The 27,697-nt window shown below is 38.3% G+C and overlaps 1 long non-coding RNA gene across 3 annotated transcripts; it reads right to left on the minus strand.

Moving 5' to 3' along the window:
- Window positions 1–27,157, minus strand: LOC110472991 (uncharacterized). 3 transcript variants are annotated; one of them, XR_014952113.1, is made up of 6 exons: window positions 20,367–27,157; window positions 19,243–19,325; window positions 14,553–14,680; window positions 4,662–11,024; window positions 4,052–4,208; window positions 1–390 (listed from the first exon to the last, which is right to left on the minus strand). It is a non-coding gene; the product is annotated as an uncharacterized LOC110472991 (long non-coding RNA). The 3 variants fall into 3 exon arrangements; XR_014952112.1 differs by lacking the exon at window positions 4,052–4,208 and having other exon boundaries at window positions 1–1,409; XR_014952111.1 differs by having other exon boundaries at window positions 1–4,208.
- Between the last annotated feature and the right edge of the window lie 540 nt (window positions 27,158–27,697).

The raw sequence follows: 27,697 nt of genomic DNA on the forward strand, positions 1-27,697 counted from the left end.
TAGTTATAATCACCTAAAAATTCTGTCTTCCTTCTCTAGAGAAAAAAATTCTGTGAAGGCAGAGCTCTACCTCTGCAAATAGTCAACAGCTCAAGACTTCCCTCAAGTTCTGCTGCTGCATCTTTTTGGCAGTTGCAGATTCAGCCTCCTTTTGATGAATAGGTGTCTATAATAACCCAGAGAAAATAGAAACCATTCCATATGATGAGGTCACTGTATCACTCATTCACCAAAGAAACTGCAGGAGTTCACACTCCAGTGAAAACCAGAAACTACCCCTTCTACTTTCCATTTGCAGCACAATCTTCCACAGTGATGCTAGAGACTTCTTGTGGAGACTGCATAGGAGACAAACCCAGGAAGTTTCATGGGTTACTGCCACAGAAAGGTCTGCAAGAAAATAAAGGTGAACATCAAGTTAGTTAAAAAAGCTGAACTGGCTTTAACTGGGAAAAAAAAAAAAAAAAAGCAGTTTGCTGTGTGTGGTAGGGGACTTGGGAAAAGCTCCCTCGAACATGCCTTGGGAGGAGGCTGTTGTGTAGATTCCCGCCTCCAAGCTGCCCATCAAACCTACCACTCCCCTCATGTTATGTAACCGTCAGTTATGCCCACCTTTATGTCAATCACTTTTGTACTTGCCCTTAGTTCTAGAATGTTCTTAAGTTCTTTGTCTGCAATTGGTTCTTCCCCGGTTACCGCCCCCTTCCCTTATTCCCATTTGTTGTACCCCTATTATCCCATCCCAACTCCTCCTCCTAACCCTATTCCTATTGGACCCTTTGTACCCTGTCCCTCCTACTTGCTACCTGATATAAGTCCTACCCCGCCCCTTATTCGGGGCTCTCGGAGCCAGCTCTCTTTCTGTGAGGCTGTCTACCTGCACCCCTTCGCTCAGTCCCTGACACTTAGCCCTCAGAGATTAAAGCTGCTTCGAAGCCAACCCGCCTTCAGCTGGAGATTTCTTTATTCCACCGTCCCTGCTCCCCGGGATCTCCATCCACTGGAGAGCCACCCGACAGGGGACCCCAGGGACAGCTGTGGACAATAAAGATCAGGAAATGGATAGTGAAGAAAAGGAGGTGTAAAGAATTTTTGGACAGCTGATGGTTCCCCAAGACATAATCATCTGTCTCAGAATCACTTCATCCTTAGTCATTGATGAAGAAGATGAAGTGAATTTTATGTGTCATTAGCAACAGCACTTTTACCTAATCCTCTCAGGGATTTACAATTCTCCATCCAAAGGGAGAAACAATGATTTCCCTGACCACTAAGGAGAGTGGGAGAGATCTTACCATGGAAATATTTAGCCCAGCTATCCAGGTCAGCACCTATTTGGTTTGTCCATGCCTCCCTGCAGTCTTTTTTCATGCTGCTGCTGGTTTGTGGTCCCAGGGACTGGGTTACAGCTGCTCTGGGAAACCACAGAAACACATACAGGGCCACTTCCCATAACAGGCTACACGGACTATGCCCCCAAAAATAGTGGTGCAACACAACAAATTCCCAAACCCTGCAGAAATCCTGTGATTGAGCTAAGTGAGATGCTCTTCTGGGGGTAAAGAAGTAGTGAAAATGAAATAAAATGGTGAAAATGTAGTGAAAATGAAGTAAATTCTGCACCATGTCTTGCTGAAGAGTACCATGGGATGGGGAAAGAAGAAATAGAGACAATCCTGTGCATACATTTTCACCTTTACCACTCTTGGTCTATACTTATGGTAATTATTCTTACATTTTATATTAACTTTTTTTCTCTATTCCTTTTAATTTAACTTGTCAGCTTGTTATGACATTGCATATGGATAATTCTATATAAATTTTTATACTGCTACCAAATATTAATTGACTGTGTAAAGTTAAATTTACCTAATTTGTGAAATGTACTGTGATTAAAACCTATACATGGTGGTAATATTCTGGACTTGAATGCTAGTTTTTTGTGTTAGGATCTCAAATTATTTTACAGCATTACTAAGTCAAAAAACCCTCTGTAGTTTAGGTAGTGATCAGTACATTGCATGACAGATCTATACATCTGTTTACTGGAGCACTTAAAAATATGGTTATTTAGAAATATGAACTTTTTTTTACTTCAGTAGCATTTCACAGACTGTCACATGGAATTCAATTGAAAGGTTTGAAAATTACAAATTGTTCATGTAACTCATTAAGCATCCAGAGTAGTATGTAGTAAAAAAATTAATGTGTGCGTTATCTCACTGATTCAATGATTTTAATAGTGAAGGTGGCATTGAAACATATTTCCCTTGTGAATTAGATTATTTTTATACCATTTTCGGCAAAGAAGTAGTAAATAATATTATTTTGGAGTTGACTGCAGGCATACTAACAACACCCACACATCATGTGTTTATTTAATTCACAATTTCAAGATTTTCTTCATAAGAGGAATATAAAATACATTACTGAGGTATGTAATTAATAAAAATTAAGTTCTATATTGTGGAGAACATCCACTTGATGACAAATCAAATTTATTAATTTATGAAAATTTCCATTGCCTTCCATTGTGGTGTGCATAGAAAGAATTAAAAATTTCTGTATTAGGAAAACAGAGTCCTCCTGCACTGTAAAGAATTCAGGTTTTTCCAAGCATAGAAATGAGTTTTCAGTCTCTCTAAGTCTGTTATACTTCCACTGGAGGCATTTAAAAATACAAACTTTGTATTTCAAAATCAGGATTGTTCAGAGCAGAATGTGATTACTTTTAGCTTACATGAATGATCATGCTAAAATGAAGGAGTAAAATTCCAACTCAGGAGAGGAAAGAATGTAACTGGAACCTTTTAAATGTTATATTTTGTAACATTTATATACTTTTATTTTTGCCTATGTATCTTCTTTCAGTCGAATCATGGAGTCATGGAATGTTTTGAGTTGGAAGGGATCCTAAAAGTCACCTTCCACTACCCCAGGTTGTTCAGAGCCCCATCCAGCCTGGCCTGGAAAATTTCAAAGGATGGGGCACCCACAGCTTCTCTGGGCAGCCTGTGCCAGGGCCTCAGCACCCTCATACTAAAGAACTTTTTCCTAATGTCTAATCTAAACCTACTCTCTATGAGTTTGAAGCTGTTTCTCCTTGTTCTGTCACTCCAAGCTCTTGTAAAATACATGTGAATGGAATTTTTTTTTGATGATGCCCATGGAGGAAATCTCATTTTCAAAGAGTAATTCCATTTTACTGCAACTGAGAATTCACATTATGCAGAGGTTTTTGCTGCAATAGTGAATCCTGTGCTTTGGGTTGTAAAACACACTTTTAAAGTGACCTGTTATTAAAAAAAAAAAAAAAAACAGTCCTATAGCAATGTGATTACAAGCACTCTGTTTCGTTGGTTTTTTTGTTTTATTTTGGTTTTTTTTTTTTTTAAGATGTCAACCTTCATAATACTTGAATGACTGTCCCAGAAATTTGGTTTGATGGTTTTTGCTAACATTAGATAATTATGCCATAAATTTCTTTCATAAGTTTGGGTTCAGGAAACAATAACTTTTAAAAATTCTGTATGTAATAATTTTGAAGCCACCTGAAGTACTGGTTTTGAAAGCAAATATTCCCCTTCTTTTAAAAGTAATAATTACAAGTTGGCTGGTTCAAATCTGTACAGGACCCTCTGGTTATTTTGTGCTTCAAATGGTGTTTGGTTTTCTGATCACTGAGTTGAGTTTAACTCTTCCACTGTTTCTTTTTTTTTTTTAATATTCACTTAAAAATCTTCTCACTCAACAAATTTGAGTGGATACATAAATGCTTGTAGTATGGAGCCCTATTTCTCATAAGTTTTCATTTGACTGGACTATTCAGCTCCTTGGTGCCTAAACACCAAATATTCTCTCAGACTCTTTTTTTTTTTTTTTAATCTGGTGGTTTTGTTGGGGTTTTTTTCGTAATTCTTAGAAATATTCTGTAGAAATGCAAGGAAGTCACAAGTTCCTCTAACAGGAATTTCAATGCTCTTTCATATAACCTAGTTTCATATAACCTGGTTCTGGGAGACAACACTGAAAAATAATCATATTTACTAACCTGAATATGATCTTTGGTGTCAGTTCCATTTTATCTTGTGTTCCAGAGCTAACAGTACCAAAACATGTCATTTTACTCTTATTTTTAAGTAGTTCTGTAAGCACACTAGGTTTTATGCCTTCTGATTTTGTGATTTATAAGTGTGCAACTTTTTTTCCTAGGAAATGGAACAGATATTTTCAAGGCATCTTTTCTTAGTAACACTGAAAAAATGAGTTCTACTTAAACAGCTGAGAAACAGAAATGTAGGCTGAAAGTGAATTTTAACTAGTGTCTTGCAAGGAAAATGACCAAATCTCTCAGAGTAAAGGGAAGCTAAGAATGAATACTTGTTCTACTGATTAGCCAAAAAAAAAAAAAAAAAAAAAATTAAATTAATCGAAACAATTCTTGATATGTAATGCACACAATCAAAGGTACAGGCTCATTAATAACTTATTAATGACAATCCCCCTCTGAGCCATGTTAGGAAGATTCTTTTAGAGTGAAAAAAATTGTAATGCTAAGTCTTAATATTCAAGAAACAAATTTGATTTGGAATCAAATTCTTGTAGTTAGATAAGTATCTAAAGAAGCAAATTATTTAGTGGGATATTCAAAGATTGTTTACCTTAATGTGCCTGCATCCAAAAATTCTTCAGCTGCCTCTGCAGTGCTCTGCTTCTAGTCTTAAACCAGGTGCTACAGTTTCATTTCTGGGTCATGCCTGGAAGAATTCTCAAGCACAGTTCCTGCACCTGTATCACCTGGGAAAAAAATCCCAGAGGCACGTGGTGAGCACATGGAGCAGCTTCCCAAAATCACCAGTCACAAGGGTTGGAGTGCTGGGCAGCAAATTCCTCTCATTCTTCAGCTGTGCTTTAAATTCCTGTCCATGGAATATTTTGTTAATCTTGCCACCCTTGATGATGGATCTGTTTCATTTTGTGTAAATAAATAAAAAATATCTGTGGTAAAAAGGGAGAAGCAATGAGTATGACACCACAGCCTTGCGGTAGGAACATTCAGTGAGGGGCAGAGACACCTGGATCTCAGCCCCTGTTCCAGAGGCTGGTTTCTAGAAGATTTATAGTGTAAATGTTGAAAGTAAGATTTAAAAAAAAAAATTAAAGTACATAAAGTAACCACTGGAGTAGGGACAGGTGTCTCCATGATGAATATCCCTACTTTTCATGGCTGCCAGATTCCATAGCTCTATAAGCTGTACACCCACACCTTCACATGGCTAGAAGCCACAATACATATTCTTGCCCCGTGTGCTGGGAAGCAGCATCTCTCAGCAGGAACTGGTTGGGGCTCTTCAGGAATTCCACCAGCCCATTTCCATATTGGGCTGCATTAGCCATGCAGCTGAGCCCTAAATCAGCATTATATCACCTTCAACAGCCTGGACAGCTGTGCTCCACCCCACAACACAGAAATTCCCTCATGTTGCAGCTCCTTCTTGGGAATTTGGTCCCAGGTGGCTGAGAAACAAATATATCAAAAATATCTGTGAAATAATTCTAACCTTTCAGGGGGAGCTAAATCTTACAATGAAAGTTACACTTGTGAACATTTACCGGCTCCCTTTGAGATGTTATCCTAGATCCCGAAATCTGGACATTTTTAATCAGGTCCTTTTAAGCACAAAGAGGATATAACTGAATCTATCATTGAAATATAAATAATTTATCTGTTTTAATATCAGGTTGCTTTAATATTATCTCCCCTACCACCACCAAAAGGAGCAAGTGGCATTATCCATTTCCAAGACTATGTAATCCTGTGCAGTATCAGAACATGTACACGTATTATGCAGTATACATGTACAGATATTATACAGTGTACATGTACAGATATTATGTAGTGTACATTTATAGCTATTATGACATGTACATGTACAGATACTATGCAGTGTACATTTACAGATATTGTGAAATATACATGTACAGATATTATGCAGTGTGCATGTGCAGATATTATGCAGTGTACATGCACAGATATTATGCAGTGTACATTACAGATATTTTGCAGTGTGCATGTACAAATATTATGAAATATACAGATATTATGCAGTTAACATGTACAGATCTTATGAAAAGTACAGATACTATGCAGTGTACATGTACAAATATTATGAAATGTACAGATATTATTAAATGTATAAGTATTATGCAGTCTGCATGTACAGATATTAGTGCTGCACAATCTCACACCTGTCATGAGATGATTTTCTTGGGGAAATTAGGAACTCACTCATATGCCAAGGTGGCTTACAGACATGCCACAGAGTATGCTTGAGGCACAGCACAGGGGGGTTTGACCCCAGTAAAATCAAGGGAACCACCTGTTCCCATCTGAGCCTTACCTGACTCACTCAGCCATTCACACCAGTACAAGAGCACAAGGAATTTTAACAGCAACTTTGCTGAGCTTAATGAAATTAATTTCCTAGTCCCACCAACTGCTCCAATTTGTTTTCAGGTCCAACACAAGAACCATATGGAGAGAGGCACAGGAAGGTAGGTGGGCGGTGCGTGCCGCTCCTCGCCATCTGTGCAGGCAGCCGTGCTGAGCCAAAGGAGGAGCAGGTCGTGGCTCACACAGGTCAGAGCCTGTCTGAGAGCCAGCGGGCACCACAACAGCAGCTGGCAGCCAGGGCACACGTGGGAAGGTGCTCCTGGAGCTGCTGTATGAGGACAGCAAGGGGTCAGCTGGTAGTGGGTGAAGACAAACGCCTAAGAAGTGAAAACCTGCGTTGAGATGTTGAGAGAAGGGAAAAAACTGACTGAGTGGTGAAGATTGTAAAGGCATAAGTGATCCAGCAGCTTAAGATGCTGACGTAAAGGTTTTGATTGCAGTAGAAAGCCCTGCATTTACTAAGAGCTGGAGATTTTGCCCAAGGCTTCATAGCCTTATAATGTAACATTATTCCAACTGCTGTTGCTTTCTCAGCAAAAATTATAAAAATACAAACACATTCTAAATCCTATGGCATGTGTTTCACTAAGATTTATAGACGAACTTATCCACTGTAGAGCTGTGTTCTCAGAGAACCTGCCCTGCACCTGCAGAGGGCTGGGAGGATAATTATGAGCATTGAGAGCCTACACCAGGTGTTCCAGGAATGGAGAAATTTCATCTTTGGTTGGCTGGCCTCAGGAGGCAGGAAAACAGCAAGAGGAACTGCTTGTGTTTGAGCTGGCATGGGCCATGCAAGCCCTCTGCTGCTGGCAGCCTCCTTGCCCTGCTCCTTGCCTGGGGCTGTTGCCCCAGACAGGCAGAGGCAAACACAGACTTTCTGGGGAAGGCTGAGGTGCTGAAGGAAACAGGGCTGTGAAACAGGAGTGCATGCAAATGAAGGGAGCACGAGACTCAGAGGACTTGTATTTCCAACTCAACATGTTCCAGAGTGCAGGGCATTGCTTCAGAAAGATTAGGTGTCACTTCCGTGCTTGGATAATGAAGATTTTGCATTTTAGGTTTTTATCATAAAGAGTCTGTAATAAAATATTCAGCAGGAATATTAATGTTTGTGTTAATGTTTGCCTTGGTGATTTGTTTTCAAGATGATTAATTATTTTCTTTTTAAACAAAAGGGAGTAAATAATAGTTAGCCTTTATCTATTAAGCGACCAACTTTGGACTTATGTTTTCCCAGTATTGGAAACATTGATTTTCACATCCTCTTAGCATGTTAAGCAATACCAGGAAAGCAGTCTTACAATTTAGAACAAGAATTTTCACCTCAAACCAGAAGCCTTGATTCTTACAATTGTATCCTGTAGATTGAGGTACAGAATAAGTTCTAAATCATATATTTCAAGAGCTTTTTTTCAGTTCCTTCTTCTCTTAATTTTCTTTTCAGAAGAGAAACATGACTACATGGTCAGTTTAAGAATAATAAATAAATCTTGGTCAAACACTTCCAAGTTCTTCATTAATTCATGCGAAACTGTCAACATGTCACTGACTGCAGTGCTTGATTTCCAAGAGGTCTGAAGGAGGGGAGGAAAGCATTACTGCAAATATATTATTGAAAGCAGGAATATCTCTGCTGAGTTTCAGAGAGGCATTTTAAGATTAAAATAATGAATCTTCAGAATGAAAGAAAGTGCCTGGGTGACGCAGCAGTGACAAGCACAGGGACTGTTTCTGTCTGCTTGGTTTGTGCTCTGTCAGAACTCACTCCTTTTCACTCTGATGTGGAAAACGAGGGTTTTTTTATTTTCTGGTCTCTGCTGATCCCCAAGCAATGCAGGTGGATGTCCTGTGACATGGAACAATCCAGCCTCTGGTCCCTTCTATCCCATTGGGGCAACCTCTTGAGTTTGGGCTATAGGATACCCAGTGCAGAAGCTGTGTCTGGGCTCTCAATGGCATCGCGCCCGTGTCCAGGTATCGCTTCACTTCCCAGACACTTGAAGGAAGGTTTTGTGGATGGCCTTACAAGCTGATGTCTCTTGTGCCTTTACCCAGACCCTTTCACTCCTCGAGGAGGAAGTTGATGAGCCACTTTGGAGGACTTTTTTGGAGAAACCATTTACTGAGGAAGGAGAACTGGAGGAACCATTCATTGAGGGCAGCTGCTCTCATCAACAGCTGAATTGCAGATCCTTCAGCAAGGCTGCAATGCACAGAGGGGCTCAAATAGAGAGACAACCCCCTAAACACCCCATTTGCATTGTTTATAGGCTTATTACAGCCTATTAATAAAGGGGTATCTACCATTGTTGTTAGTAACTACTAAGGTTTATTTGAGATCCTTGTGATTGCTTTCTTCAATTTCAGGAAGTTGGCAAAACCCAATGAAGAGCATTTCATTAAGGACCATTAAGGATTAAGGACCAGAAAAACCTGAATGATTGATTAAGAAAAGGTTTGTGTGAGGTAACTGAACAACAAATAACCACCATGGACTGAAGTCCTTTCCCTCAGGATCAGGCTTCGTTAAGTGGCGCTGCCTGAGTAATCATTTTTAAAATAAATTTAGGGGATGGCCTTGCCCTAGTTAAAAATCTGACAATTACTTAGGAATTTTTCTTTATTTTAAGTTCATCACCACTATGGAGGTTCTTGATAAAACACAGGTAAGTGACACTCCTTAGTTTGCCTTTTGTTTCTGTTGCACACACCAGAGCCTGTCAGGCAGGAAGCTTTTTCTCACTGGTAGCTGGTTCTTAAGAGCTCAAGATTTGGGTAATTCTCCATTTCTGAGCAAACATGGGAGCAATTAATTAGAAGATGTGTTTCATCTCCTCCCTGGTGCCTCTGTGCAGCAGATTAGTTGTTCTCATGTGGTGACCAAATGAGGGAGTTGGGATGTACCTGTGACTCCTGTGGCTCTGGAGCATCCCAGAGGGATGAAGTGACACCCAATCCTTCTGGAGGGGCACAAGTGACACCCCACTATCTGGAGGGGCACAAGTGACACCCACAGACAGGCAGGAAGGCAGCAGCCATTCCATATATATCCCATGCTTACCCAGCCAGCAGGAGAGATGTCTGCATCCAGGGTACTGCATGATCATCTTTTGCAGCCTACAGATTTCACTGTGTAACTAAAAAAAAAATGTGAAATGACAGGCCCCAATTTAGGATTTAGTCTGTTGCATTATTTAAAATTCCCCATTAATTTTGGAAGCTTCTAAATGTCCCAGTGCTGTGTGAAAAAAACCCAGAATCAAGAGAACCTGAGCTAGACTTGCCAAGTTTCAAAGAATGTTTGACTTCCTTTGCCTCTTTCACAATATTTTTAAAAATTTACTTGCATCTCTTCTAATTAGCAATATCTCAGCCTAAGAAAGTAATGTTTGTGGGGTTTTTTTCTCTTAATACTTCTTTTCAAATCCTGTATAATTTTTTTCTTGGTTTTAGGACAGGAGCAGGGGCTCCAGCCACACTTCAGTTCATTGCTGGCTAAGTGAACCTTCATGCCCAAATGAGTTTTGAGTCAAACCATCATCACTCACCCCAGAACTTCAGGAAAACCCTGCTCATCCTGCTAATGTAGAAAGGAGGGATTTGAATGGTATTTGGAGTACTGAATGTGCAGAGGAGGAAATCCACCATCACTTTGGGCAGTTCTAGCTGCAGAGACAAAAGGGATCAGTGTGGAAAGAGCAATTTCCTCAGAGGGCAGGTGCACTAACAGGGGACTGAGACAGGAGAACTGGAGCTTAAACTTAAAGACAATTCCTCATTCCTAAACAGAGTGAAAAATAGAATCAATAAATAAGACATTGATTTGTCCACCAATGTTTGATGGACTTCACATGGGTGGAATATAGTTTATCTCTTCTTAAGTATTCCAGTGATCACAGAATTTTCTGATTTTATTAAGTAATATTATGTTCATATTAATAGTGGAGAATAGGTGGGGTTTCCTTTATCATGTTAGATATTCTTTTGATAGAAAAGTAATTTTCTAATAAAACTATAGTCAATGTCTGACCATTTGCTAGATTTCAAAACCCTTGCAAGGCAGTTAAGGGCTGAATAACTAATAACTGCATGGTACAGTATTTTTTGTAGCTTATGTTTTCATTTCTATTTTCTGCCTTTAGAGTTTGAGTTTGTAAAGTGTATAGAGAGCCTTCAGTCTGATGGGGACTGAAAGTTTATCACTGATGTATGAATCTCATTCACAGCAGCATTTAATGATTGCCAATTTTTTGTTAAATCTGGACAAAATGCAGCTTACTCAACTTGAGCATTTTCAAACCCACGTACAACAGAAAATAATTCTGGAGTTTTATTTTGCAGGCAATCAGATTTAACACAGTACTGGGCTAAGGTACAGAAGATCTGCACAAGAGGAATGCAGCAAATGTCATTAGGCTGGGAATCCACTACTTCAGTAATTCCCACCCCTTTCCATAACCATAATGCAGCTACATGAAGACATTTCAGGCAGTTTCTTACCTCTGTAGCTTCAGTATCCAGAGCAAGTACCCAAGCTGAGCTCTGGCCATGGATTTATTCCAAAGCTCTGAAATGCAAATAAGACCAAAAAAAAAAAAAAAAATTAAACTGACAAGGATTCCCTATAATGTGTTTATTAATATAATTAGAGCATAAGCATTCCTTCTTGCTTATTTCTTCTGGATAATCATGGTTATTGGTATTAGCTAAAACAAAGCAATGACATTTGCCAAGAACCTGTACATCAAGAATCTAAAAGAGGCATTTTCCCACTCAGATTTAACAAACAAAAATTCTTCTCAGATTATAAAAGGAAAACAAAGCACATCTTAAACTTTCATGCTTTTTGCACATGACTGTGCTGGTGCAAAGCACAAGAACATCAATGCTGCTAGAGCTTGTGAAATTTTTCATGCAGTGTATCTTCTTAGAAACTGAAAATGACATACATAATGGGAAAATAATTATTTATTTCTTAATTAATAAGAAAGAAGGCCAACAACAACCGAGGCTGCATTTCGTTTGAGTAAAAGAATAAATTAATTTTTTTTTTAATGAAATCTACTTTACACAGGTGTACATTGAATCAGATTTAGGTTGCTCTTTGGGAATGTGAAACAACTGTGAAGTTGCTTCATTAAGTAAATGAAATGAAGAGTATCTGGGCAGTCAAAGGAACAAATCCCAAACATTTTAGCTCCCCTTTTTCCCATGTATCTGCATTTAGTTGCTTTAAACTGCGATCTCTTTATGACTGTAGCATGATTCCTTATTCCTCCCAGAGAACTCCTTGTAATGTCATTCCTATTTGAATATTTTAGCAATGCAGCACCCCCACAATAATTACAGAAGGACTTATTAGTTAAAACAGGGCCCTGTATAGGAGAAAAGCAACATTTTCATTTAGATTGCTAATAACAATTGCACTCTAGTATTCTACAGCTGCAAAAAAGATGAACAAATTTTGGGGTGGTTAGTTCAGCCCTTCCTTTCTGTGAACTGGATTTAAATCTTAAGCCAAACAAAACTGTGAATTGTGAGGTGGTTTTGATTTTGCTCTGCAGTCAGCAGCTGGCTCTGAAATGTAATCATAAATTGCTCAAGTCTATCAGAGGTATTTTAAGACAACCTCTTAAATTAATCTGGGCCATTTCAAATTCATAATGAAATCTTAACCCAAACAAGTTTCATAGGCAGTAGATACTGATCGAAACACCACTGATTAAAAAAATAAATAAAATAAAAATAGGCACTTCAGTCTCAAAAATGAAGTTACCTGCAAAGCTTGAGGTAGGCAGCAGTGGTAAATCAGGAAGCTATTAGCTAGGTAGGTTTAAAAAGCTGCATTTGGCATCTGCTATCATTTGTCATTTCAATACACAAAGGGAAACTTTGAAGATATAACTGCGGATTAAGGGCCAGCCTAAGTGCAATTTGTTCCTTGAACAAACAAAATGTTAAGTTCATACCCACACTCTGAGTATCTTTGTTACATAAGCTTACATAAAAACTGACGTGACTTTTCCTAAAGCACTGAGAAATCAGAGACTGTTTCCCACTTGTGAATGGGTTTTCTTGAGTGACAATAAAGTAGCCCTCCAGTAACAGCAATTTAATTACATTCCTAAGCATGCTTGCAGGTATGTTTAATGAGACACAAACTGTGAGACAGACACTGCAGAGGGTGCTAATTCAAAGTCTAGATCACAAAAATCTATATTACAAAGATCTTTTAGAGAATCACATCTGTAAAGCCAGTGAATTAATGTGCTGGCTGGGACTTGCTTCTGACAGGTCCAGCTCATTGCATTCAGACACTGATGGCACAACTGAGTCTATTGGGAGCCTGAAAGTCTCTGAGAACCTTCAGAGTGACATTTGGGATAACAGGGGTGAATTTCAGCCATGCCCATTTGCTGCACTGTATTTTCGGCTCCATGCACATGCCAAGATAAAATTCCCAGACTTTCTCCGTGCCCGAGCAAATATTGTTCGACCCAGATTTGGAACATTCACCAAACACAGACACAGCATGTCACTGTGCATGGCTGCTGTCACACAGACAGGGCTGGGGACCAAGGGGGTGCTCCTGCAGCTTGGAACATCCCATGGCATGGCAGGGCAGTGTGCATCTCACTACTGACATGTCAGGAAAGAGTCTCCAAGGATACCATTATCCTGGGGGGTTGATCTCCAGTCAATCCTCCAACTAGCTGGGCGAAGAGTGTTCCTCTAGGCAGCAATGTAGTGACCAGCTCAGGCCCTTTTGATGACTTGTGAAGGCTGTCCTAGAGCAGAGGCTGGACAGAGTTACAGAATAAAGCAGGGATTTATTAAAAGGATCTCCTCCCTGGATCCACCTTGGCAGCAAAAGAGCCCAGCCAGGGCTGCACCCAAGATGAACCAAAATGGTCCCAAAATGCACGAACGCTCCTGGGGGCTCTCACTGGGATCAGTTCTGCTCCATTGGCACCTTGGAGTTCATTGTCCCATTCCAGCTCCAGCCCAGGCAGTCCCATCCTGCTTGTTTTTCTCTCTCCAGCCCATGTTGTTTGTGCTCCTGGGGCTGAGATTTGGATCATTTGTCCTTGGTCCCCAGACGGACAAAGAATTGTTTTGTCTCCCTGCTCTGTGAAGAGAGCTCACCATCCCTCATATGAAGCTCAGAACCACACACTAAAGCAACATAGAATCCGAAAAATATAAAAGCTAAAATTTAAGGCACCATTTTAAAAGCTTGCAGCCCTGAGCTTGGTTAACAAAAGCTAGGCTACAATTTGCATGTCAAATCACTGCTCCCCTCTCCTTCCCTCCCCACCTGAGGCTGATGTGGCCCATGGTATTTTAGCTGGTAGATGGCATCAGGTACAGCTGCTCCAGGTGATGGAGCAGAGCTTGCAGGAGTTATGGCAGGCTGCTCTTGCAGTACAGTTTCTGAAATCAAGGCTGAAAGTTATGCTTGTCTCAAGAGGGGCTCTAGGGGCAGGAATAACCCCCTCAGTATTCATTTTTTAGGAGATTCATCCAAGAAGATGCACAAATGTCCAAGATGTCATCTAAATCTCATTGCTCTTCACAAGACAGATAATGCTGCCTTCCTTTACGAAGAGCACTTTTTTGTCATCTTAAACATCAAAAAAACATAAATTTCATTCAGTTTGCTTTTTGGCCAGGCTTTCTTTGTTTGCATACAATTTATGCTTTACTCTTTTTTCAGAACACAAACTTTAGAAATATAATTGTAATAGAAGATTATTGTTGTAGGAAAAATATGGGGTCAAAGATTTTTAATTAAAAGAGAATGACTTCTAGCTTAGGGAATGCTTTCTGGTGCTCTAACAGGACCTCTGTTGCTGATGTCAGGATTAGGAGAAAAAATGTAAGACTTCTCAAGTGTCTCCCCCCCCCCCCCCCCCCCGCTTTATTTCTTCGGGACAGGCTTTGTTCATCTTGTTAAAATTATTTCTCTGGTTTAGTGTTTTAAAGACAAAGTGGGATTTACAGTGCTTCATCAACTTTAGTTGAAGACCTAGGAAGTGAAAAAAGTGTGTGGGGGGAAATAAACAAGCTTTCCCCAAAGAAAAAAAATAGTCACCTGATGGCATATACTGATGAGAACAGAGATTCCCAGCCAATGCTTAGATATCATCACATCTGAGACTAAAATGGAGCTATTCCTAGAGACCTGTAACAGCTTTGATGATGTCTGGGGTCTTTATTTTCCTAAAAATAAAAAAAAAAATTAAAAGGAAACTCTGTGAAAATAAAACTGAACATGTAGAGATCCAGGATACAAAGCAGCACTATTTTCAAAAAATACAGAAGTATCATTACCAAAGAAAAAGAAAAAAACCAACAAAACCCAAACATCTAAACCCCCTTCCTCCCCAAAACAACAACAAAAAAACCCAATAAACACAAAGCAAACCAACCAAAACAACAACCACCAACCAAACGGAAAGAACCTCAACAAACTGTGTCTTAAATGGTGGAAGAACTCATCCTCATTTAACCACCAGAATGCAATTTACTGTCAGAGTGAAATCTGCCTTTCAAGATTTAAAACAAAATGCAAAAAAACAAAACCCCAAAACCAAAATAAAATAATAAAAAACCCTTTAAAGATCCAGCTGTGAGTTCAATGCCAACATCACCAGAGTCATGTTCAGCCCACTTTAAAATAAGAAAGACTTTTTAAAAAGTTTAAAGAACAAGTTCTCTTGTAGATTGAAATACTGAATAGGATGGAGAAATATGGTAAAATAGTCCTGTGCAGCCTCTTTTTTTTTTTTTTTTTTGAGTTGTCTGGAGCACATCCTCATTAAATATTCAGGATTTCTATCTCAGTCTGGTAACATTTTGAATTTTTGTGTACACAGGAGATAGAGAAGGAGCACTTTTCTTCCAAAGCCATTAAAATCCATTCAGGATATAAAAATAGTTCTTACATCACAGAATATCATGACATATTCTGAGTTTCCTTATTATGCCAGGCTGCAGTAGCACAAAGGGAAAATGAGATTTTGCTGCATCCTACATTTGTGGTCACAGGTACAATTACTACTTGCATATACATTTCTGCTCTTGGACTGTGACTGTAAAGGAATATTCTAAGTTAAGGTAAATCATCTGAAGATATAAAGTCAAATACTCTCTTTCAGATAAATCTTTAGATAATTGTAGCTGATCAAACCCAACTGTTTGTCCTGCACTTTCCATGAAGAAAAGGTTTCTAAGCACAATATTTGGAGCATACATGCCAAACAGACTTTTTAATCAGTCTAGTTATGAATCTTAATTTATTAATAAAACTAAAGTAATTTTCATCCAGTTTCTAATTTTTTTCCCCTCAAATTAAGAGTTATGATTCTGAAAGTGTTTGACACAGAAGTAAATAATATATGATCAGTTTACTTATAGTATCAGCTGTTATCATTCACTGATCATGAACAATTGAAATATATTCCCACTTAAGTAGAAGATCATAACTTTTATTTTTCACATTTGATAACTGACAAAAATGCACACATACAGAATTCACATTAATGTAATAATAAGAACGATTTTGCACACAACAGTTATATAAAAATAACTGTACAACACTTTGAACACTGACACTACCTATTTTTAGAATCAGTTTTGAGAATGAAAGGATGGGTAGAAGTAGTGGAAAAAGATATTGCTCCAGGGTATTTCAAATAAAACAAGCTGTTCAGTTAGACTGTTGCCCTTTTGTCTGATAATATTTTATATGAAACAGATATTTTTTCACATCCAGTCCAGCATACAACAAAACTTATATAGACCATTCAATTTTGAACAGATTCCCTCAATATTTCCCTGCCTTGCAAATACAACACTTGAGTGCATGGGCAGGCTGACTGGTCTGCATGCTTGAGTGGTTAAAATAAAAATATTTACATACCTGCAGATGGATAGATAGATGTATGTATAAACACAGACATATAGACATGTGTGTATATGTATTTGTATTGAGAGATTATGGATGGAAACTCATTCCAGCCACAATCTCAGTAAGAGTAAAACCATTTCCCTCATTGGAAATAGAGCAGCAAGGACTGCAAGATTTCCACAAAACAAAGCAAAACAAACCACACTGATGGTTTGCATCATCAATATTTTTGATTTTAAACCCAGGGTTTTATAGGATGAATGAGCTAATAACTTGTAATCAAGTTTGGTTATGCCATATCTTTCACATTATGTAGGCTTCTGTTCACAACTGGTGCTATTTGACTTCACAATTAGTGTAACTTTCATCAAAGTTTCTGAGTGCATGAGTATAATAAAAGATTTAGAATTTTATTGCTACTTCAAGAAGACAAGGACACTGGGTTGTTTTTTTTGTCTAAATTAGAACAGAACTCTCATGCTAATCTATCAAACTCCATTTGAGTTTCTATGCATTTTAATTTCACTAGTTCCTTCAATGTTTTCTATAAGGGGAAATCCAAGTTCAACACTCACTATGAAATTTTAATTTCTGGGAAGTCCTCAAAGACCTTTAACTAAACTCTTTTCCTCTGCCCACCATTCATACCAGCTCCCTATATCACTAGGGGATCTTCCTGCAAACAACCAGATTTTGAAACGGTTTCCATTAACATTTAAACTTATGATCTAGAAGGGAGGGGACTCTTAATTGCAGAAATCTTGTACAATTCTGGTGTTTGCGATTATTCCCAGAGAATGAGCAAATGTTCAAATTAAAAGCAAGTAAGCGCAGAATAATTACCAGTGCTAGAAAAGTAGTAGTTATTTTTGGTATGTTTTAGAAAGATAAAATACATAAAATTGTACAATTAGAATTATAAAGTAGCTAGAAACCAATGCTAAAATCAAGATTCCATCAGTGTTCTCTGACCTACTGAATTAATGTAATGTTTCCCTCTTCTAGACAGGCAATTACAGAATAAGAAAATACTTAATTAATATGAGAATTAAGCACATCTAAAGTTGATTTTTCTGGACAGAGTCAAAACCATTAGTGTCCTTAAACTGAAACATATGCTGAAATGTTACATATTATTAGGACCTTACAACAAATATTTGGAAGCATAGGGGAAAAAGAAACACTCAACAAAAGAACTGAACAAAGGGAAAGAGGAACTAAGAATCAAATTTACATAGATAGTGAAATAATAATGATACTTCCCATTTTTAGGATATTGTATCTTAGGATATTGTATCTTCATTATTTCTTCTGTACTCTCAAAAGGGTGCAGATTTGTCAGTTAGGAGTCAAAGACTATTTGAAGCTGACACTTGCAATATAACTTGTTGAAAACCACTTAGTTAAAGGTGAGTAAAGGAGAACATAAATACTCAATGGAATAAGTAGCATAAGAAGAAACAATTTTTTGACCTGTATATAATGTAATCTTAAACCACTGGAGTCTATAAACTCCCAGCATTTTGGAAATATATCTAAATTTCAGCAAGACTCATTTTAGAGAATCAGAATGTTTTAGATTGGAAAAGTCCCTTAAGATCAAGTCCAACCACAAACCTTAAACCACCAAATCCACCATTCAACCATGCCCCTAAGCACTGTGCTTGCACATATAGAATTATATATCTTTTATATATAAAAGATACAACAAGGATCATCTCCTAAAAAGAGCTTCTCATTTCTATTTCTTCGAACTGTTATACCTCAAATTCTAGTTCACACTTACAAAATAGTGTTTGTTGAGAAGGTTCAGAAGCTTTCCAAACTTCCAGAACTCGGGCATCTCTGAGGAGGATGATGACTTGGAAAAGTTTTTCTGAATTTCACTATGCTTTCTGAATTAAGCAATTGATAGTTTTAACGAAGCCAGGAAAAGTCTCATTCATCTGCCCCTGTTTATTTCATCTTGCTCCCAGTAAGCAGCACAGAATTATTAAAACATGTGTTTTCCATGGTGAACAGAGCTATCCCATAATTACTATCACAGCAACAATACAAAATATAGCAGTCAAATGCCAAATTCACTGCAGCATGTGAATCTTAGACTGCTACTTAAATTTTCAGTCCTTGTCTAAAAAATTTTAGTTTTACTTTCCCTTGGATGGTTATGACATGGATATAAGGGCTGCAACCCATTTTGAGAAATAAAGTTAACTTCTAGCCTCTTTACAATTTGCCCACCATCTCACAACTGAAAAACTCATTATTCATTATTATATTAATTTTTTTCAAGGACAGCCACTTTTAACAGATGTATAAACAGTTACTCTAATCTTATTTACTGGCAACAGAGATAAATAGCAAAAATTTTGAGTTTCACCATTGTATTTGTTGTGTTTAACCTCTTGCCCAGAAAGCACAAATACATTATTAGAGAACTGTGTATAATCTATCTAAAATGAGGTAATATATTTTAGCCATTAATATATTAGCATTATTTGTTATACTTTTCTTCATAGTAGTGGGTAACAGAGTCTTGAAATTCAGATTATTTTAGAGCAACTCAGGAAATTACATCATCTCCAAGGAAACATTAATTCCAGGTTTCTATCATTCCTCTGCTTATATGGGGGAAGGGGAGAAGGAGAGGAAGTTGTCAATGAGACAATTAACACAAAATTAGGCTTAGTTGAAATCTAGTCTTCACCAGAAAGACTATTCTTCTTGCTGATTAAACAATCAATTCTGGTGCTAAGAAAATAGCACAAATTTTGCACAACTATCAAAAGAGAATGAAGACTTAGCTAATTATTATAACTCAAGGATAAATTGCCAAGAAATTTCCAATCATTTAGGAGCAGCTCTTACTCACACTTTGGGGTTAGCATGTCCCAGCTGTAATTTACCACTGAAATGATATACAGATGTCAGTAATTCCAGGGTTAGGCACAGTCCCTTCAGGAGAACAAGAGAGAATACCATTTATTATTTCACTTCATAACTGTAGTTTGAAATGTTTAAGAAAAATACATACATATGCACTGGCAGTTAAAGCTCCTTTAAATTAGGAATAGTCCCTGTGGTTGGACTATCCCAGGAAACCTAGTAATTGCTTGCCTTACATGACTATTATCATCTTGTGGCTGATTAGTGCAACAAAATGATTACAGCAACCAAGGAAACTCAGCAGCTGGGGTGTATGAACGTGGTGTATGGCTCTTCTGCAATCTCCTAAGGCCTCCGCTGTTTGCCAAAAAAATTTGATGTATTTGATAACAGAACTTCCTTGGTAAGACAGTACAAGCACGATGGCATCCTCCAAGTGACCTGATAAAAAGGAATCAAGGATAGGGGAGGATGGGAAATGAGACTATGATATGATTTTGATTTCAAAATCTGCATGGAATGAACAATAATATACATGCCCTTCCCCCACAGGACAAAGAAAATTACATAAGTAATGAAACTATTGGATTAGGAAATGCACTAGAATACCAGAACTCTTTGGGGAATGTTTTCCAATCAACCAGATGATAGATAACCTAAGAAATGACAGCGGAAGGCAGCAACGTTATTATGTTATTAAACTCCTTTCAGCAAATATATCTAAGCTCAGAGGAGCCATTAGGCTCCTGCTCTTGTGCAGTCAAAGAATTAGGGTGAATTCTTTATTTAGCTTCATGCAGGAATACAAAGTTATTGTAGGGAAATTATACCTCAAATAGATATAAGTGTATGTATACACATGAATACCTTACTTTATGAAAACCCTTGTTGGATAACTGAGTGTACCAAAGGTGAGTTATATGATGTGAAAAATGAATGAGAAAGCAGGGAGCATGATAGGTTTTGTTTTCAAACACATTTGCTTTATGAATTAAATTCCCTGCTTGCTGAGAAGTCGCAGTCATGGTTTTTCCTGGCATCCCTTTAAAATAATCTTACAGCTCTATGTCCCTTTTACTTTTCATGTAGCTATAAAATACTTTTTCCAACCTGCGAGAGATATTCCAGCTCACAGGTGTCCCAACACAGATCCCACCAATGCTAGCTGTGAAGGCCATAATCACACCTGGGCCACAGGTGAGCTTCCCAGAATAGGACCAAGGACCAGAATTAGTTTTCACAATGCCTGGAAGGAAAATACGTGTGAAAAGTGACTTTAGGTAGTTCTAGCTCAAGTCATTTCATCTGTTAGCAGCATGGGTTGGATACATCACTGTTGCAAAAAGTAGTTTTTTTGAAATAGAAATAAATACATTTGAGCTGCCAGTGATGCAAGGAGAAAGCTGTGGGGCAAAACTGGGGAACAACTCTCCTAAAAGGAAACAGTGTCAAAGGCACAAGGAAGAAGGAGATAGAGACAGAGATGTGCATCACAGGGAGGAGAATCTGCAGAAGAGCATCAGGCAGCAGCAGGCTCTGGGGGGGGGGGGGGATGAAACCACAGGAAAATTGAAAATTGAGACTTGCTGCTAGAAATTTCCCCTGAGAACTTTAAGAATAGGCAATTGTTATTGGGAGATGTTATTTCTCTTACAATTTCCTTCTAGAAACAGCATCCAAATCCACATGTGCAGACAAAGACATGCTTTTTCTTGGCTTTTTGTCCAGACATATTATATTTTGGGTATTTGCACCAGAGCTTGCCAGACATAATTTTCAAATTCAGGGTTTTATTTCAAGCATAACTTCGTTATATTCAAAATTTGTTTTAACCAATTTGAAACTGAAAGCCCCACTAGCTAGCTACATTTTTCACAGCAACCTTTGTTGCTTGGGCTCCAGGAGGAGCAGACAAAAGGAACATTTCCTCAGGAAGAAGCTGCCATATGGCACCAGTGCCAATCACCGAGCAGACTGCACCTGCCTCCAATACCCACTGAGCTTTGGCTACCCTCAAAGCAAACAGGCAATGGGAGCAAAATCTGAGCAGTCCTCAGAATCTTGTTATAGATCTTTTGGAAATGGAAGTAGATATTGCGTGTTGAATTAATTCATAGTTAAAAAGGAGAAGAAAAAAAAAAAAATCCAGCCCTGGAAGTTTAAGTAATCTGAGAGAAATGTCTTGGCAATTGGTGAACTTTAATTTCTTAAAAAATAAAAAAATAAGGATAAAGAACAAATAAGTGCCCCAAAAATACAGGCAACAGCTACAGTTCTGTAGCTGCAACATTAATATATAAACACTGTCAAAAAGTCATAATTCCTGTAAAACCTCACCAAATTTCAGTTCAGCTCAGCACCAATCCCCCTCCTCTCCCCACCAGCCCCAGCAAGCAAATCCCCACATTTCTGCTTCTGCCATGAATCCAGCGCAAATCCAAATACCTAATCCTGGAGTGAGATGGCTGGGATGGTGCTTGGTCTCTTCAGCCATTATTCAGCAGGATAATGTTTTTCTGTAGTTTTGGAAATAATGGCTTGGCCCTGGGGAAGGCAGCTGCTCCAGTCCATCCCGTGGCTGGTGTTGGCACACACTGTGCCAGCCAGGGTCATGGTGCAAAGTGAAGTGGCCTCATTAGCATCTCTTGACTGAAAAAGGATAAAACTTAAAATGAATCCATCTGTTTTCTGTGCTGCTTTGTTTACACTTTCTAATGCTGGGTTTTGGCAGGCCCAGGCACTATTTATTCGTCACTGTTGTCACTTATCCATTCATCTAGCCACAGAATTTTGAATAGGAGTGTTCGCTTACTCAGGCAAATTTTTCTCTCGGTATTTGTTTGTCTTTTTGGATACAAGTGCCAAATATTTATTTGAAAGTGAAATCCTGAACAGCAGTCATGTGAAAGCAAAGAGACTGGGAGGAAAAGGGAATAAAGGTATGTTTGATAGCACTCAAACTGTAGTTCCTGTCAACAGATCCCACTTTTATTCTGTATAATGAGCTTTCTTCACTAGGAACCTCTGCCTTATGCTGAGAAAAAGCAAAGCATCCTTGCACTTGTTTGAAATTTTCGTGTTTGGCAGTGGCTTTTATTCTTAGAAATAAGAACCATAATCAACCATAGCCAATAAGATCAGTAAGAATCATAACCATAATCGTGGAATGGTCTGACTTGAAAGGGTTCATCAGGTTCCAGTCCCCTGCCATGGGGACCTTCCACCAGACCAGGTTGCTCAGAACCCCATCCAACCTGGCCTTGGACACCTCCAGAGATAGGAAAATGCAAACCTGCCCTATGAACTGAAGAAAGGAATTCCTTTAAGATCAAAAACATGGAAGGAGAGAACTGAAAGGATAATGGATGCTCATTAAAGAGTGGGGAGCACCTGCTGAAAAAAAGATTGCCAGAGGTTACAGAGAAATTATTGTACCCCCTCAGTGCCTCTGCAATTTCTCAGTTAGGGGACACAGCTCCAGCCATGGTCATCACAATCAGTGAAAACATGGCTTCATTTTCTGGTTAAAAGGGTCTAAAAATATATTGGGATTGCTGAAATTATGTTTTTTAATAACTGTAGCCCAAATCTTCACCAGAGCTGTGGTCCATGGTTCTTTAATTTCCTCACCATTAACTTCCCTTAAAACTGGATCTCTGCTCACTGCAGAAAATTTAGTTAGGCAAGAATCACTCAGAGGGGAATATGATTAGTAATAATTTATATCATGCTCAGCAGAAGAAATATGGTATGTACGACTGTTTATATCATTGTGGATTGGGAGATTTGGGCTGACCAGAAAGATCACTCCTTATTTTTAAATAAGTTTTAATTTATGTAACCTTGACTCAAATTAGAGATGATTTCAATGCATTTGTAACACTACTTAGCACTGATGAGGTTGCACAGATACAGAAATGGAGTTGTTTATTCTGCCTTACTAAATAGTTGTGGCTAGACCTTCTAGTACCTAATCAAGACATAATGAATGCATTCATGTTTGCAAAATCACAAGTGGAAGTTACTGCACAAAAGAGGCACTGTGAATAGAAATCAAGTTTAAAGTAACAGGATAAGGGTTAGAACAACTTAATTAAAAAAAAAAAAAAACAACAAAATAGCATATTGATAATTTTTCACTTGCAGAAGGATGCAGATAGCCATTATGTGAAAAAAGGGGAAAATGCTTTCTGTGCCTTGGGTGCAGACATTTGTTTCTGACACAGATGGAGGGAAACTTCACCTTTAAAATTATATCTTTAGATAACCTCGTAAAGAAGCACTGGCCCCTCCTTCTTGCCAATAGAAGCATCATTTTGACTGTACACAAACAAAACTGGAAGGTCATTGGTTCAGACAGACAAGCCAAGCAGGCTCTGCTTGCCAATATATACCCTATTTATTGTGAAGGAAAGGAGTAGTACACTGCAGTTATACTACATTTCTCCATCCTGATATGCCCTCACCTCCATTCTCCCATGTACCTTTTGCACTGTCAGATCATGTTTTAGCATAGCTCCTAAAGAATAAAATCACAGACATGTCTGTGTAAGCCAATTTTCAAATGGACCAGGATAAAACGTTTGAGGAGTTGTGTCAGAAAAGCAGTCTTCAGATCATGCTGGGTTTCTACCTGTGCTTCAAGCCTCAGGATGCCCTGCTGACCCTCCATGTTCACTGGAAGCCAAACTCAAAGCTCAAGTTTGAACTCTGGAGCAGGGCTCCTTTCTAGGTCTAGCCAGGATGTTTTACTTGGGCCATGTACTTTGAGAGGACACAGCCCAACAACTGCCACACCCTACCTTGTGGAATGTAAATAATCAGTCCACACACGAGATAGTTGCACATCCATTGTTTCTGGACAAGGGTCCCTGGAAGTAATGCCCTCAAAGTGCCACCTGAACCCCCCAAAGTAATTTATCCATTAACCCTTTATGAAAATAATTTGTTAAAAAAATTCTCCATCCTGTTGTCTTTTCCATCCTTTGCCAACACTGAAATGATCTCATCCTTAAAGGCAGGAAAACTTTGCAGGTTGTGCAGTTACTCTAAGCACAAATTTTGGAATTTTAATCTCTGTGACCTATTCCAGCATCACTGATATCCATTTTTTCCCATCTGATTTGATCTCTAGCCTAAGCGCCAGTGACATTTTCCTTTTTCACACGAGTTCAGCCAGTTCTAGCTGCTCTCCAGATTATTTTCTTGATGGGTGTGTTGTGACCCTGTTTGATGTGGTGCTGCAGCTTTATCTGCTGAGATAAATCTTCCTCACTGAACTCATGTGGGGAGTCCCACTTTGAACTAATTGTCTGTGCAAAGTAAGCGTGATACAATGCACATAATCCAAAGGTACTTAACGTGCAGTAAACTGCCCTACTTTTGCTAGAATTGTCCTACTTTTTAGTAAGCAATTTTGCTTTTCTCCTCTGTAAAAAACTGGCTAAATATCCTACTTTTTGCCATTACACTTTCCTTTGGGAAAAATAAGTGAGATAAAGCATACAGGGAATGCACAAAACATTTTTCCAGGTTTCTCCTGTATCCCTTTTTTTTTTTTTTTATGTTCTATCAGCATTCATCTCAGCACTAGAAAACACAGCATCAAGAGCAGGCCTTGCTTCAGTCATGCCTTGTATTTAAACAAATTGATCGAAGCACTTTATAGGACTTTACTAAGCCAAATGAAGTTCAGCAGAAGTATTAAAATTATGTTGTCACTGCAGCAAAAAAGGTTAAAGGATTTTCTTGTGGTCCTGCTGGTCAGTCATAGAAACAAGAAGCACTGATGAAAATTATTATGCTGTTCCCTTTTTTTACTGCCTCTATTTCATTGGGGGTTTTGGTGCTATAAGAGCTAATGACACAGTGCAATGCTTACTATGATCTCTATTGGGGTTTTGTATTTAAATTTTAAGGGGAGATTTTTAACTAATACAGAAAAAAAAAATCAGGCCATACATAGGAAAAAATTATTCGCTAATACCAGTTAACCATATAGTTGAACCACCAGAAGTGCTTTTCTCTTCCAAAGTATGCACATATCTAGAGCAAATTGTATAAATTACTCAAATTACTAGTAGTTGTATTGAAAGCAAGGTGTTTATAAAGTCAGCCTGACCACAGCACAAGGGCTCTAACTTCTCCCTGCACTCCACTTCTATTACTTTAATTCCAGATTCCTAAAGTTTAGATTTGGTTCCAATAACAACCTTATTTTTAAACACACCCTCAAAGTGGATTTTAACGTCTCTCAACCATGGCTTTACTTTCAAAATGACCAGAAAATATGGCCCTAAATGACCCTCCAGCTGGGCAAGACAGACCTTTTGCCATTCCTTCCAGCTGAACACATCCACTTTCCTCCTTCACATTGCCTCACCTCATGGTCCTCCCTCGGGTTTTATTTGCACTTCTGCCCAGGAGAACGTTCTGAATGTCTGAGCTACACCTTCTAAGCAGGCAGAGACAAAACCTTTGTATTGAATCTGAAACAATGTGTGTGTAAAATCAACACAAAATATTTGCCCGGTGAGTGTTTTTCCTGAAATTGTTTTAAAGGCGATCTGCTGAATTTAAAGGATTTGAATGAACCGAAGAGCCAATCTTCTCTTTCTTGGTTGTGGTGTGAAAGAAAATTCCTTGTCTCTTCTCATCTCTATCTGGACCATCAAATTTTCATTGTTACCCTTTCAGTCTGAATTATTAGATTGGTCTCTTGGCTGACTGTTATGGAGAAAAGGAGAACATATCTGTCAAGACACAAACACTGATGTAGAAAACTCTAAAGGCACATATTTGAGCGTGAAAAACTAAGATCTTAATTGCCCCTTTCTGAAGCAATGACCTCTCTCCCCATAAAAATTAAACTAGTGCCTCTTCACATGACTAACATTGCTACAAAAGGGGAAGAAGTACTCTGGTATATTATAGCATGATGCAGATAAACAAAATGAACAATGCCAAATTCTGAACCTAACCTCTGCCAAAACCACACCACCATGCTCATAATTGTCTCTAATACGTATAGTGCATTTATGATGACAAAGGAAGGTAGTGAAATGTTCAATAAATAAAGCAACAAAAACTCATGAGAGTTTGGAAAAATCCAGCTGGGAGGATGTCCCCTTTATCATTTCTTTGCATATAAATTTACCACATGCCAAACTTAAATTTTTCCCCCAAATTTACTAAGTTGATTCCAATGTTTGAGAAAGGTGCCAGATTAACACGTATCGTTGTTAAAGACAGTTCATTTATAAGAAATGAACACTACCCAGGGACAGAGATTTCCTGTCCCAGATCAGCACTGTATTACAACTGTGGCTAAGAAGGATCTCTTAAAGAGACAAATGTCTGAATACTTTTCAATGCTGTTCTTGCAGAGACTTTAATTAAGAACTTTAATTAGTCTATTTTCTCACTGCCTTCTTTGTGAGAAACTCTGCTTATTACAGAATTCTTGATACCTGGGCATATTTATAACAAAAGAAGTTTAGCAAACCTCTTTCACAAAGATCCAGAGACCTCGTGGGAAAACTAAAGTCCAGCCCCAAAAGAACTGGGCTGGATGTGAACCACTGCTCTGTATCATTCAATCAGAGAATTGTAAGAATCATTTGGGTTGGAAAAGACCTCCAGAATCATCAAGTTCACCATAAAACCTTGTTCCCAGGTGCCAAATCCTGTATATCTCTTGCACAATTTTAGGATCCACTGCTTCCACACTCTTCACTACTTTGTAGCATGTCCCCAGTTCCCTTAGCCAACTTTCTGACAGGATTTCTAAGTACTGTGACTGAAGCATTTACTGCTTTGGGGCCTCTGTCCCAAATATATATATATATATACAATTCCATATTTTTAAGATATAAATGCAATATATATACATATAAATATAATATATACATATAATATATATACTATATATATACTATATATATAATATATATATAATATATACAATATATATACACACATAAAATTTATTATGTCAAGAACCTACAAATTCTGATCGATGAGCTCCATTTATTTATCCTTGATAACAACTGAATTTTGCACATTCACTGGAAGACTAGAGTAGCCTTTTGCCCTCTGTTTTGCTTTCCAGCAAATTGACATAGTAGTGCCCTCCATTCACAGGCAAGAACTCCTGCAGTCAGGAATGGGGGAGCCTGAGGCCAGGTTTTTCATTCATGCCTACAGGCAGGACTTTGTTCATCAACCTGAATCCCTCTAATCCAACCCGAGACACTTCAGCATGAGTTCAGCCTCGTGTTTCACAGACCCAGCTCAGCCAGAAGTAATTGTGCCTACAAAATGACAGTTCAACCTTGCCAAGAGCTTTCAATCCTACTAGACTTTTTTTTTTTTTAATTTCCCCCTTGTTTTATCAGCAATCTGAGAAATGAGGTGAGTCATTCAGGCAGCCTCACAAAAAT

The sequence above is a fragment of the Lonchura striata genome, chromosome 1A (genome assembly GCF_050655825.1).
Source record: "Lonchura striata isolate lonStrDom1 chromosome 1A, ASM5065582v1, whole genome shotgun sequence".
In the NCBI taxonomy this organism is placed as follows: Eukaryota; Metazoa; Chordata; class Aves; order Passeriformes; family Estrildidae; genus Lonchura; species Lonchura striata.